This window comes from Castor canadensis, chromosome 5, assembly GCF_047511655.1.
Source record: "Castor canadensis chromosome 5, mCasCan1.hap1v2, whole genome shotgun sequence".
NCBI classification, from domain to species: Eukaryota; Metazoa; Chordata; class Mammalia; order Rodentia; family Castoridae; genus Castor; species Castor canadensis.
This window is the reverse complement of record NC_133390.1, coordinates 111,230,481-111,243,359: the sequence shown is the minus strand read 5'-3', so window position 1 is coordinate 111,243,359 and position 12,879 is coordinate 111,230,481. Positions and strand designations below refer to the sequence as shown.

The window sequence follows — 12,879 nt, the reverse complement described above, 5'->3', positions numbered from 1 at the left end:
TTTCCTATTGGCCTCAGTTGCTTTAAGGTATCTGCTTTAGTTTCTCTGCATTAAGGGCAACAAATGCTAGCTAGTTTTTTAGGTGTCTTACCTATCCTCACCCCTCCCTTGTGTGTAGAGCTGTAGTTTTATTAGTGCATCTCCTTTCAAATCGCCATCTTGGCTCTGAACACACATTATTAGGTAAACCACTCCCTGCTCCCCGGTTCTTGGAAATTTCCTCCCACTTCTTGGAGTGCTCCATAATTATGTCCATATTCTTAGCCTGATCATTAAACCCCATCCATAAGTGTGTCTAAGACCCAGAGCCTCGTATATTTGATTGCTTGGTTTCTTTTGGCTTATACTATCATTTTATAGTCATAGCTGCTTTAATAAAATATAGCTTTATCCTTATCTCAACTAGCAAAAGCCCTTGGTCCTTCCTATTATTGCTTATACTCTCTCTTCAACAAAATTAGAGATAAGGGCAAAATAGTTTCTGCTGGGTAGCGAGGTGGTGGGGGGGAGAGGGAGGGGATGGGGGGTGGGGCATAAGGGAGGTAAGGGAGGGGGTGGGGGAAGGGGGGAGAAAGGACCCAAACATTGTATGCACATATGAATAAAATAAAAATTAAAAAGAAATAAAAATAAAATAAAATGTAGCTTTTGCTTAAACAAACAAAAAGAATTGTGCATGGTACCTGCCATAGTACCTGGTGTGGAGAACATGGCTAAAAAATGTTTAGTATTTCAGTTCATTGTATAGTTTTTTTTTTTTTTTCTGGAGCCACAAATATAAAATGAGAAGGGTATTCCCAGAAAAATAATAAGAAATACTACTAATAATAATACAATGAAAATTTCTACGTTGAAATTTTCTCTACACTTTTAACTAAACACTCCACATAGTCACCTACCCAGCGTGAAGGAGCTAGCTATTTGTTAGTGTGAACATTCTTCCTTAGTTTAGCCACTTGCATTTCACCTGTATTCCAGACACCAGTAATTTTACATCTTGGAAAAGAAATTCTTTGTTTTGTAGTTATAAAAATACTTAAAAATTAGCAATGTAGAAATAATAACATTTTAGAAATATAAAGTGTTAAATGACATCATAAAGTTTCAGAAAGAGATTATTTAAAAGTCTAGCAGAAATTCTAAATCAAGAAAAGTGATAATAAAAAATAAAAATCAGATTTTAGTTTATGTGTGTGCGAATTACCTTACAAGCTAATGTGTGGAATAAGCCAATGTTAGTATTTTCATTTGGTTCTTAATTTTTGATTTGTCATACATTAATTATATGAGAGGATTTCATTGATACATGTGCACAGTGAACTTGAACAAGTTCTCCCCCTCTGTTATATTCCCACTCCCGCTTTCCATCTTCCCCCTTTTTAAACAGTGTTTAGTGGGGTTCATTGTGCTGTCTTCCTATTTATGCATGCAGCAGACTTCCATCTTCTTCACCCCTCAGTGTCCTTTCCCTCCTGCTCCCTCTGTGCTAGTATTTACCTGCCCTTCCCCCACTCCAGTATTTACTTTTGTACCACTTTTAGACATTTTATGTAATTATCATTTAATCTTCATAATTATTTTTAGTATTTGTATTTTTACTTAAGAAGTTAGAAGGTCAAAGAGTCAAGTGATTTAATCAAGTAAGATGTAGAACCAGAATATTGGCCCAAGTTCACTAAAATGCAAGACCTGTGTTTCTCTCACAAAGCCATTCCTCCTTCTCCAGAGTCATACTGTATACTTCCTCAGCTGAACTACATACAGCTAGCAATGTCTATAAATTTCTAGTATTGTTAACAAGACCATGTAAGATGTTCATCCCTGAAAATATAGCCAAAGGTGTTAATTTCTGTGCAATTATTATATAGTCAATCTTGAGGCAGGACATATTTTCATAAATCTAGAGGCCTGTGACAAATCTTTAAAGACAAATCATTAAAAGGCCTGTGCAAAATGGAAACAATTGGTCTCTTGAGTTCGTGAGTAGATAGGAGGGGGTAGCTGAAGGCTCTGAACCCAGAGGGGATAATCAAAATGACTAGGCTCCAAGTTCTTTAGGGGTGGGCAGAGCTGTGGAATCAGGGGAAGGAGGACTTTGGCTATGATCGAGGTGGCCTATGATGCCCTGCTATCAGTTGACAAGTGTGTCTATTCTAAATATCTGCTTTGGATCTGAGAAACACATCATTCTTCTTGGTAGACTGGGCACTTATAATCCATCTCCTAGAGTGGTCACTTACATATAGTCTTTGCTATTACATATTTTTTATTTAGGGATACATGCCTTTAAGAATGGAAATGAAACAGGGCTTTCATTTTTTTCCAATAGCTGGCAGACATATCAAACAGTTGGCTTTACTTTTTAGGAAAAAAAAATTTAGCTCTTGTGCTGAATTCTGTGCCAAATTTATATTTTGTAAGTTCTCTCCCAGGTAAATAAGGGATATATACGTGTGTGTGTGTGTGTGTGTGTGTGTGTGTATGTGTGTTATGTGTATGTATCTGGCTTGTTTCTCAGGGTTTTCAATCAGCCAGTCTTCTTCATATCTAAACTATATTTCTATAATGATTTATAAAAAGTCAAACACAGGAATATATTTCTGAAATTCATAGCTTCTAAGTAAACTCAAAGAAGGCATTTTGAGGGACTTAGGAAGGGAGCTAATTTTCAGATTCCTTACTTTGTACTAAGATCGAGTGTAACAAATTGGATCCACCCCTGATGAAGTAGGTTTTGTTATCCACTGAAGAGGAAATCTCAAGATCAACCCCCAGGAAGCAGGTGAATTGGAATTTGAACCCAGTACATGGTTGAGTGGTTCAGATAAAATAGAGGTAACACAAATACCTTACAAAGGAAGTATGACCCAATGGAAAGATCACTGACCCAGGTGTCAGACAATCACAGTCTTAGCTAGTTATTTTCCATGGCATATTTTCCCAGGTTTTGTTTATTCATTTATTTGTCCATGGGTATTAGGGTTATTTATACCTTTTGTTCTACTGTGAATGATGGCACTGTGAACATGGTTCAGATTTAAATTATTTTTGGTATATACTCAGAAATGGAATTGTTGGTTCATATATAGTCCTATACTTATTTTTGGGGAATGATTATAATAGAGTGGACTTTTTTGTAATAAACACATAATTGTACATGTTTATGGGGCATAGTGAGATAATTAACTACATGTGTTCACTGTAGAATAAACTTTTGTCTCCAAAGTCCATGATTCAATGAAGGACTATGGAGGATGGTAAAGATATGTGTCTGTTGACTTCTCAGAGCCAACTGGACATTTGTCTAGGGCTACCAGGGCTGGCTTCAGTACTCAGGACAGGACAGTTGTCAGGAGCAGGTGGACTAGTTTTTCTCTTCTACTTGTCCCTAGCTGACAGGACCTCTTGAGGCCCTTTTTTCAAACTCCCATTTAATTCTCCTTTGATGCATTTCAAGGACATGGAATGTAACTCAAAACACTGAAAAAGGATGCACGTATAATGCTGCTATTTAACTGTATGTATGTCCTGTATTGAACAAGACAAAGTAGGAGGAAATGAACTGGTGATTTGTCTGATGAGAGCTTTCACAAAGGTAAGATAAAGTATGTTTTTGAAGTTGGCCATTAGCAAAAATGTTGGAAAAACCATATAGAACAAGCTTACTGGTTTAAATATGCTTGCTTTAAGTTTTTAAATATCGAAGAAGCCCAAATCAACTTCTTTTGCCACTTGTGCTTTTGGTATCATGGCTAAGAAACCGTTCCCCAAGCTAAAGTCACCAAGATTTACACCTGTGTTTTTTTCTAACAATTTCATAGTTTTAACTCATGTATTTTGGTCTTTAATTCATTTTGACTTAATTTTCATATATGGTATAAAAATTCATTCTTTTATATGTGAATATCCTGATGTCTCAGTACCACTTGTTGAAAAAGCTACTCTTTCTGCCATTGAATTATCTTGATACTCTTGTCAAAAATAAACCATAAATGCAACAGTTTAAAAAATAAATAAAACACACTTGCTTTTGCTTCCATGAATGGAATAAGGCATCACAAGTCAGTGTGGACCACTTGTCAAACCTTAATTCCATATGATTTGCAAACTACATGTTTGTCTTAGAATAAAACTATACAACTCCTTGCCCCAAAATTTTAAAGTCTAAAGTTTTGAACAGAATAAAAATTATTTCATAACTTTGATGTAGGAAATAGAAGAAAGTACTTTAAGTAAAATAAAGCTAGATTCTCAAAGGCAAAGATAAATTTCTGAAATAATACCTAGTATTCTTCAAAAGTACAGATTTGCTTTAGTCATTCTGATTTCTCCAGGCTCAGTTCTGTACAAGATGCTCAGAAACGAGACTTGTCAAACCGATACTCACTTAAGGAACAGCTACCAAAACTCTCATCTGGTGAAGAAGCTAAGGCAGGAAGGTATTAGAAAGAGGGGTTTTCCTAGTTTTTACTAAGTTCTACTTGCAATATCATTGGTTGACAAATACACAGTCTCTTTGCAGCAGCTGGGTGAACACAGGCTACATCGTATGCACAGGTGTGCAATGTCTCTGTTCATTTTCCTCCTCATGCCAAAAATTCCTGCCAGTTGTCAAACAAGTATCAGTGATGCATTTGTGTTGAGCCAACTGGAGAATGAAGTCAAATTCTTTTGCAAGTGATTGCTTTGATAAAACAAATGTATCAATCATATACTTAGAAATGTATAAACCATAGATGACATTCTATCCTTTGAACTGGATTTTGTGAAAATAATTTGTAGTTATCTAATGGTATGCAAACACACATTTATATGAATGCAGGGGGAAAAGGTCAGTAAAGAGGACAGAGCAACCACTGACCAAGATTGCTTCTGGATTGAGAAGTGAGAATGGAGCTGGGGCGTGTGCACCTTGTACGTCAGCAAAATATACCACATAACATTGTTTTAGTCATTGATAAGTCATATTTGTGATGATGATCCTATAAGATCACAAGGGAGCTGTCTAGTGACATTATATCATGACATCATAGTGAAATGTGTTACTCACATGTTTGCAGTGATGCTGGTGTAAGCAGATCAGGTGTGCTGCCTGTGGTGTAAAAGTATATAGCAACACAATTTTATAGAGTATATTGGTAATAAATGATTGTGTTACTGCTTTATGTATTTACTACATTATACTTTTTTTTTAATGGGACTGGGGTTTGAACTCAGGTCTTCACTCTTGCAAAGCAAATGCTCTACCACTTGAGCCATGCCTCCAGTCCATTTTGCTCTGGTTACTTTGGAGATGGGGGTCTCACAAACTCTTTGCTTGGACTGGCCTCAAACTGCAATCCTCCCAATCTCAACGTCCCAAGTAGCTAGGATTACAGGCATGATCCACCAGCACCCAGCTACATTATACTTTTTATCATTAATTTTGTACTATACTCCTACTTATAAAAAAAGTTCACTACAAAACAGTATGCCATGCTATGCTGGCAGTAGCCTCACACAACTGGTGTTTACTGTGTCTCCTGAGTGCTTCACTTTCTCTTGTGCTGGGTCTGATACTTTCTTAGAAGAAAGTATTTACCATAAAACCTAGGTGTGCGTAGTAGGTTACACTTTCTAGGTTCTGCTAAGTGCACTCTCTGGTGTTTGCACAACAAATTGCCTAAAATACCTTTTTCAGAACTTATCCCTGTCTGAAGTGACACATAATTTATTTTTGTGTTGCTTGAATTATTTCTTATGATTTTTATTCATGTGTTAGTTATATAATTTTAAAAGAAAATATATACAATAAAATTTGTTCAACATTTGTTAAAGCAGGTAATTTAAATGACATCTCACTAACATGGAATAGGGCTAATATTTATAGTTGGAAATGTTTTCCTCTTTTGTCTTCCAGAGTTTACAGCCTTTGCCCTAATTCACTTGAACCTCCACCATCCTAGAAGTCAGGTGAGGGTGGGAGTGATCATGGGGTAGACATTAGATAGGTATAGGAGAATAAAGGACAAGGTAAGATAGAATTCATCTTTTAAAATTATCAAAACTGGATTATCCTCAAGGAAGGATTTTCTAAATTCTTTTACCCCACCATGAGTCTATGAACCACGGACCAGGAAGGACTTGCAATATAGGACTTGTGGTGTGGAGAGTTGTGTAGCATGGAATAGACTGTGGGAAGTTGGCTGAAGAAGTGTTTGGGCACTGAGAGTGAGGGCTGAGGTCTAATCACACACAGTAGCAGGTAGTGTTACTTGGTTCATATATGCAGTACTTGCAAACTTCTTATTTGAAAACTTTAAAAAAAATGGGCCTAGTTACTGTTTCATGTTGCTATGAAAGAACACAGTGAGATTTGCTCATTACCCTACTTTAAATGAGCTGATGGATGCTTTCACAGCAGTGTTTCTTTCCTGAGAGAGAGAGACTGAAAAGCCCTTCCTTACAGGAGTTACTCTAGGACCAGCCTCCCCAAAGTCCCATTCTCCTCCAAGGTGGTGGTTAAGAGCACAGACCCTGCAGCTAGACTTTGCTGCCTACTAATGAAGTGTCTTTGGGCAAATTACATAACCTTTGTATGACTCACTTGAGAAGAATATCATAACACTTACTTCCAAGGATGACCAACTATCCTGGTTTGCAGAGACTAAGATGATTCTTGGACCCAAGTCTTTCAGTGCTAGGAATGGGAAAGTGCCAGGTGAACTGTGTGAGTGGGTTACCCCCACTCAAAGTGGGTGACTTCATGTGAGGCTCTCACACAGATGTGGACTTGGCACAGAGCAAGTGTTTAACAGTGTTCATTGTTATCACTGTCATCATACTGCTAGTAGTATGTGGAAAAAAGAAAAAAGGTCCCTCAGCAGTGGGAACATTTTAATGTTGCTACAATGCTGTTTTAATTAGAGAAAGGGATCCTTGAAATCTAGGATGTTCAGATTCCTGACATTTTCAACCTAATTGTTGCTTATTTTAAAAAAAGAATTTATTATGGAGTTAATACTGAAGTACATGCTGTAATGAAATTTCATAGAACTACAATAAATTTCTCTGGGGACAGGATAGAAGTAGAACCTCTAGCAAGAAGATGTAACAGTGCTTGACACTTTCACCTGCTCTGTTAGAGATCTTTGGAAATTCTAGGACTCTGCATCATATTGTTTCTGAGCTCATAAGCAGAGAAACGAAGGAAGAACACTGAGAAAAGGCTGATCTTTTGTCATAGTCAAAGTATCGTACCTGAGAGAAAGATTTTTTTCCCAGAAAAGTAAGGGGAAAATAGTCAACATTAATGATTGCTTTTTATCTACTGGGCTCTGTTCCAAGAGCTTTCTGTGCGTATTGCCATTTAATCCTAATTTCTCCTGAGAATGAAATAGATACTTCCAATTTCAGGGAAGAATCTAAAGCTCAAAGATGTTAAGTAATTTGTCCAAGGTCACGTGATTAGTAGTGACACATGACAAACCCGGAATGTTGGACTCCAGAGTGCCTTCTTGACTCTGCAGCCACACACAGCCATGCTTAGTTTAAATAGCTATTAGTAGTCTGAGTTGAAAGGGAATTTGGTTTAGACATAGTTATCTGAAGTTATTTAAATCTTATAACTTGTGACTCACTTTTGTTTTCATGGTGTTTAGAATCATAAATTTCCGGTTTGAATTGCAGTTTTGATTTTACGGGGTTGCTGATGACTTAAGTGGCACATTCTTGTTCAAGCTCATACTCCTCTCGATGGAAGCCCCCGTGAGCGACCCATGAAATTCTGGTCTCAGGGACTACTGCTCCCAGTGTGAACCAACTGAAATGAAGGCACAAGGAATCCAGGAACTAAGTCAAAGTTATAAATTACTTCTGTCAGTTTAGCCTTGGAAACTGGAGCATCGACAGTGAAAGCAAATGTCATAATCCTAAAATTACTTTTCTATAAATTAATGTTTCACATGACAGAGGTCAATGTATCTTTAAAGACAGTTTCATCTCTTGCTTCTTTCAAGTTATTTTTATGTATAACATTTATTCCTATGTGACCTGAAACCCAGCAATGATGACATTCATCATCATAATTAAGTTAAATAGTTGACTTTTTTTATGGTTTCTGGTTAATTATTTATACCTTTATTTTCTTACTGTTGCCCAGAGAAAAAGTTATATCATCAAATAGAATAGTAATGTTATTCAGCTTCAAGAAACTCAGCCTTCCAGTTGTAAATTTGAAACTGCTGCTTATATATTTTATCCTCTAGAATACTGAATGATCTAGTGATGAACTAAAGTGAAAGTTAATAAACTTGAATTATCCCTGCCTTAACTGGTGAATTCCCAGTGGTCCATGGGGTAGCACAAACTTTAGGGTGAAAAGATAACCTTCATTTAATAAAGGCTTATAGGAGTGATGCCCCTTCCCCAAGGTGGTGGGGGTAAGGAAACCTCTGGCATCTGAGAAGTTTGCCTTTCAGGAAAAATCTGATGTCAAGTGCTAATCCAAAACCATAAAGTTCCAGGGTGGTGATCTCTCTCCTGTAAGGCAGGATTGCATACAACCTGCTCACCAAGCTACTCTTCTCTGTAAAATTTTCATACCTGAAACACTTGAAAGCATGGTGACACTCACAACTCAATTTTTTTCTCATGCCTTCCATCATAATGACTTCACTTTGTAACTTCACAAAATGTTTACACATCAGGAAGGCCTGTATTGTTAATTTTTCTTCTTTACCAAGAGCCCTCTCTTGTGAAGGAGAATCTAAATATCAGAAAGTCAAGATAGAGAAATAGTAGAGATATTTAAAATCCATCTGCAGTATATGATAACTTCTTGCTCAGAGGAAATCTCTAGCAGAAAATATCTGGGCTGGTGCCCCCATGGAGGGGTCCTTCCACACTTCCTAGTATACAATCATCTGAGCATCTATACAGTATCTACCACTATTCATAAAAAATCTCTATCTTTGTACACTTTGTATTATATATATTATATATAGTGTATATATATATATATACACTATATATATATATATAATATATATATATATATAATATATATATATATATATATCCTTTACAAGGATATGCCTCATTATTATTATTGAGTTCTGGGCTAAACTCCTGTAGCTATAGAAGTGGCAGTGAATGGAATATACTCTTGGGGATCATTTCTATAGTTTGTTACTAGAGAAGTTTCTCCGATTGTGCAGCAAGTGGGCTAAGCAATGAAAGATCTTTCTCAGGTCTTAGATGTCAAAAGGTGAGCACTTAGTTGACATGCTGGTTCTATGAGCACTAAGGAGGAGCCTGAAATGTCCATATGCTCCAGGCATAGGGACTATGGAGCCTGCTCTTGCCTCTCCTGGCCCTGGCCACCTACCAAGAGCAACAGTCTCCCATGGCAAGTTTTACCTCAGGCACAGTCAGAACCAAGAGAGGCAGACAGGAGCTCTGAGACCACTAATGCTAATTGTGACTAATGGTCAGGTTGGGGATGAACAGAAACAGAGATGCCTGCACACATAACCTACACACCCTCACTTCCTTCCCATTGGTGGTACCCACCTATCTCCCCATTGGAATGGGAGTCAGTTCTGAATCCAACCCAGCTGATGTCAATAACCTCCCTTCTGGAGATTGTTCCAGCCCCATTTGTGCATCTCCCCATGTCTACCTGGATAAGCCTGGCTGGAACCAGGATGTGGGCCTTCATTTGTGGCTAAGAATTGCTTCTGTTCAAGAGCTGTTGCTGACTGGCAAATTTCACTCTGACTTGGGGCCTCATCTACAGGGACACTGCTCACAGCCATATAGGTTTTCATTTGCATGAGTGTATGTGTGTGTGTTGTGGGAGGGCACCATACCCATAGGCCACAGTGTTAATTGTGGGGCTGGGATGTAGCTCAGTGGTACAGCACTTGCCTAGCATGCGTGAGGCCCTGGGTTCGATCCCAGTACCAAAAAAGACAAAAAAAAAAAAAACAAAAACACAGTGTTAATTGTGTCCTGCAGTAAGGCAATACAGAGGCTCTGAACATCCAATGCAAGTGAGCCACACTTATACAGACAGTTGGGTGAGATAGTGATTCTTGGATGAGGGTGACATTCTCTTCTAGTTGGTTCTTCTTATCCATCACTCTAGACCACATTTCCTGTGTTTATGATGTTCTTTACTTCTTTCCACCCCCTGCATGCCTTGAAGCCAAGACCCTACTTTAGGACTCACCCAAACTTGGGATAGCTTACTGAGTCTAGCTAGAGAACTGTGAGTCAGAGAAGGGAGATATATTGAGAAATTGGATGTAACTTTTGTTCCAACAGAAGACAATGCAGACAGGGCATCTCTGACCACAGAAAATTGCCTCCCACAGCAGAGTAGATTTGCAATGAGAGGGAACTACTCGTCTTGCACTTCTTTCATGGCATGTGAATATTCAATTAGGCAAATAAATAATAAAGAAAAGAGAAATGTGGTACTTCACAGGTTTGAGTAAAAATGCATTGTTCTTTAAGAACTCAAGCTATCCATGTTGTTCTAGGAGCTCGACAGCCCTGTCACTGCAAGCACATCAGCTTTATTGTCACAGGATAAAGTCAGCTACCTCCTTGGGTAACAGGTACTTAAAAGATGATTTTGCTAAAAAGCACTGAGTCCTTACTTGGGCCCACAAATTAGCTGAAAGCAAGATAAAAGGTAGACATCACAGCCTCCATTTTGTATCTGTGTCCTTTGCTCTGAACCATTCTCTCCTGCAGTCACTTTGCAGCCATCTTGGAATCCAGGAAGGACAGAAGAGGAAACAAACACTACTTATCACTCAGAAATGACTCTTATTGTAACAAAACCCCACCTGTCCAATCCTGAGACAATGAGCTGCCAGACCACCTGTGGCTGACTCCAGTGTCCACCTACTGAGGATTGAAACTAGGGAAAGATTGGGACTCTTAAACATTTATGACTTAATCTAGGGCATTTCAGATTGAACATCTCTCTCTCTCTCTCTTTCCGAACTTTTCTTGTGATGACAAAAAAATTTAACAGCCACCAGGGCTCCTTTTCAATTCCAAATACACACAGAGTGCTTGATTCATCACCCTAGGCCAGGTGCCACCCAGATCCATCCCCACTTGCTGGTTATTGTCTATCAGGAACTGCTCAGATCTTTCCTTTCCTGTACATTATCTGTGGTTTCAAAATACCTTGAAACAGAAAGCCTGCTCTCTACTTTTTGTTTCTCCATCCCACCTGGCCCTGCTGGCCAGGTGGAGCCACCATTGCTTTTTGTGATGCCTTCCCCTTACCTTTAATAAGCTCCATTACCTCCATTACTACATCCATGTGTCCTGCCTGGATGCTTCCATGTGGGACACAAAGAATCTAGGAATCTTCTGAGAGAGACGTTACGAACTTACAACACTGTGACCATCTGAACACTCCAGTGACTGGGACTGTTTCATAGTTATGTGTACCTCTCTTCCTCTGCTCCCGGTTTTTCCTTGTATTCATCTATCTATCTATCTATCATCTATCTATCTATCATCTATCCATCTGTCTATTAAGAGAAATGTATTTTATTCAAGAATGCAGAAATTTCACAATCAATTTAAAGAAATATTACCAATTTACTTAAAAGTGATTACATGGATGAGTGATAAGAAGTAGGATTGTTCTAATGTCAAAGTAGCATCATGAATTGGTGATCATGTAAGAGGTGCTCAAATTGCTTTTGCTGAAATCCACTTACTACCTTACTTGGGTCCAGCAATTTACTAAACATAGGAGAAAAACATGGCATCTCTCCTTCATTTTGTAACCATTGTTCTTTTCTCTGAGCCATTCTCTCCTGCAGCTGCCTTGGAATCAAGGAAGGAAAGGAATAATTGATAACATCTTTATGACAAGGGACTGAAACTTCCCATAAGGAACAGTGGAAACTTGCAGGACACACCATACCTCCAAATAAGGACAATTACCTAAAATGACAAGGCTGTACCCTCGAGCAGGAGTAACCATGTCTTGGGAAAAAGATTGCTCCCTTCCAGTGATGACAGTGATAGCATCTTCTCCAGAACCCTTCTTGGAACCCTTGGACTGAGATAATGGTCAACCAGAACACAGCTATGACTGGGATGGTTTAACTATGAATACTTTGTTCCCCTGCCCCAAGTTTTTTTGTCTACCTACATTTATAGCTCATGTCTGTACCCTGAATATGGCTGAAGATGGGCTGAGTGCTTACTCTGTCTTTTCCAACGGCATGTCCTGAGCTGTGTAATAAATCTCCTTTCTCTGCCTTCACCATGCCTCTTTATTTGGCAGAGGGGTGAGTGGCTGGTCCTGGCATGTGTCATTCCAGGAGTTTGGACTGTGGGTCTGAAAGTCCAGTTTCAGTCACAAGGGGAAGAACAACTGTGAGGGTCAAAATCAACACCTAAACTGATAGATGAATTTTATCACAGCAAAAGGGAGTCAGTAAGTATTACGTCTTTTGATTTGTTGCAACCTGTGTACAAAGTCGCCTATCATATAGTTTAGTCAAAAAAGTTTGGCCTAGATCCATCAGACCTTTAACTGTAGTATTGATCTTTGGGAAAATTCAGCTGGTAGACCTTGTTCAGTGGAGGGAGAAGCTAGGAGACAGCATGAGGATAACCACACAAATCCAGAAGGTGAGGCATTCTGCAGAAAATCTCTTCAACAGGACATAACTATTTTTAAAAGGGACTGTGCTGGCTTATAAAGGAGTTATGACAGTCTAACCTTGGACTGGATGCTGGTTCAGATTATTTAAACATAACTAAATATGGTCTAAAAGCACTAACAGGAACACTTACAGAAATAAAAAGAGTGAGAGTTGATAGAAAAATGCCAGGTAGGAAATTGCTTGTATA

General features: G+C 38.4%; 1 protein-coding gene and 1 pseudogene across 9 annotated transcripts in view; one reads left to right on the top strand and one right to left on the bottom strand.

The window, feature by feature from the left end:
* The window catches only part of Veph1 (ventricular zone expressed PH domain containing 1), a 297,471-nt gene that overhangs the window by 78,484 nt on the left and 206,108 nt on the right, over positions 1–12,879 (bottom strand). The window lies entirely within an intron of this gene.
* Positions 9,134–9,263, top strand: LOC141423547 (small nucleolar RNA U3; annotated as a pseudogene).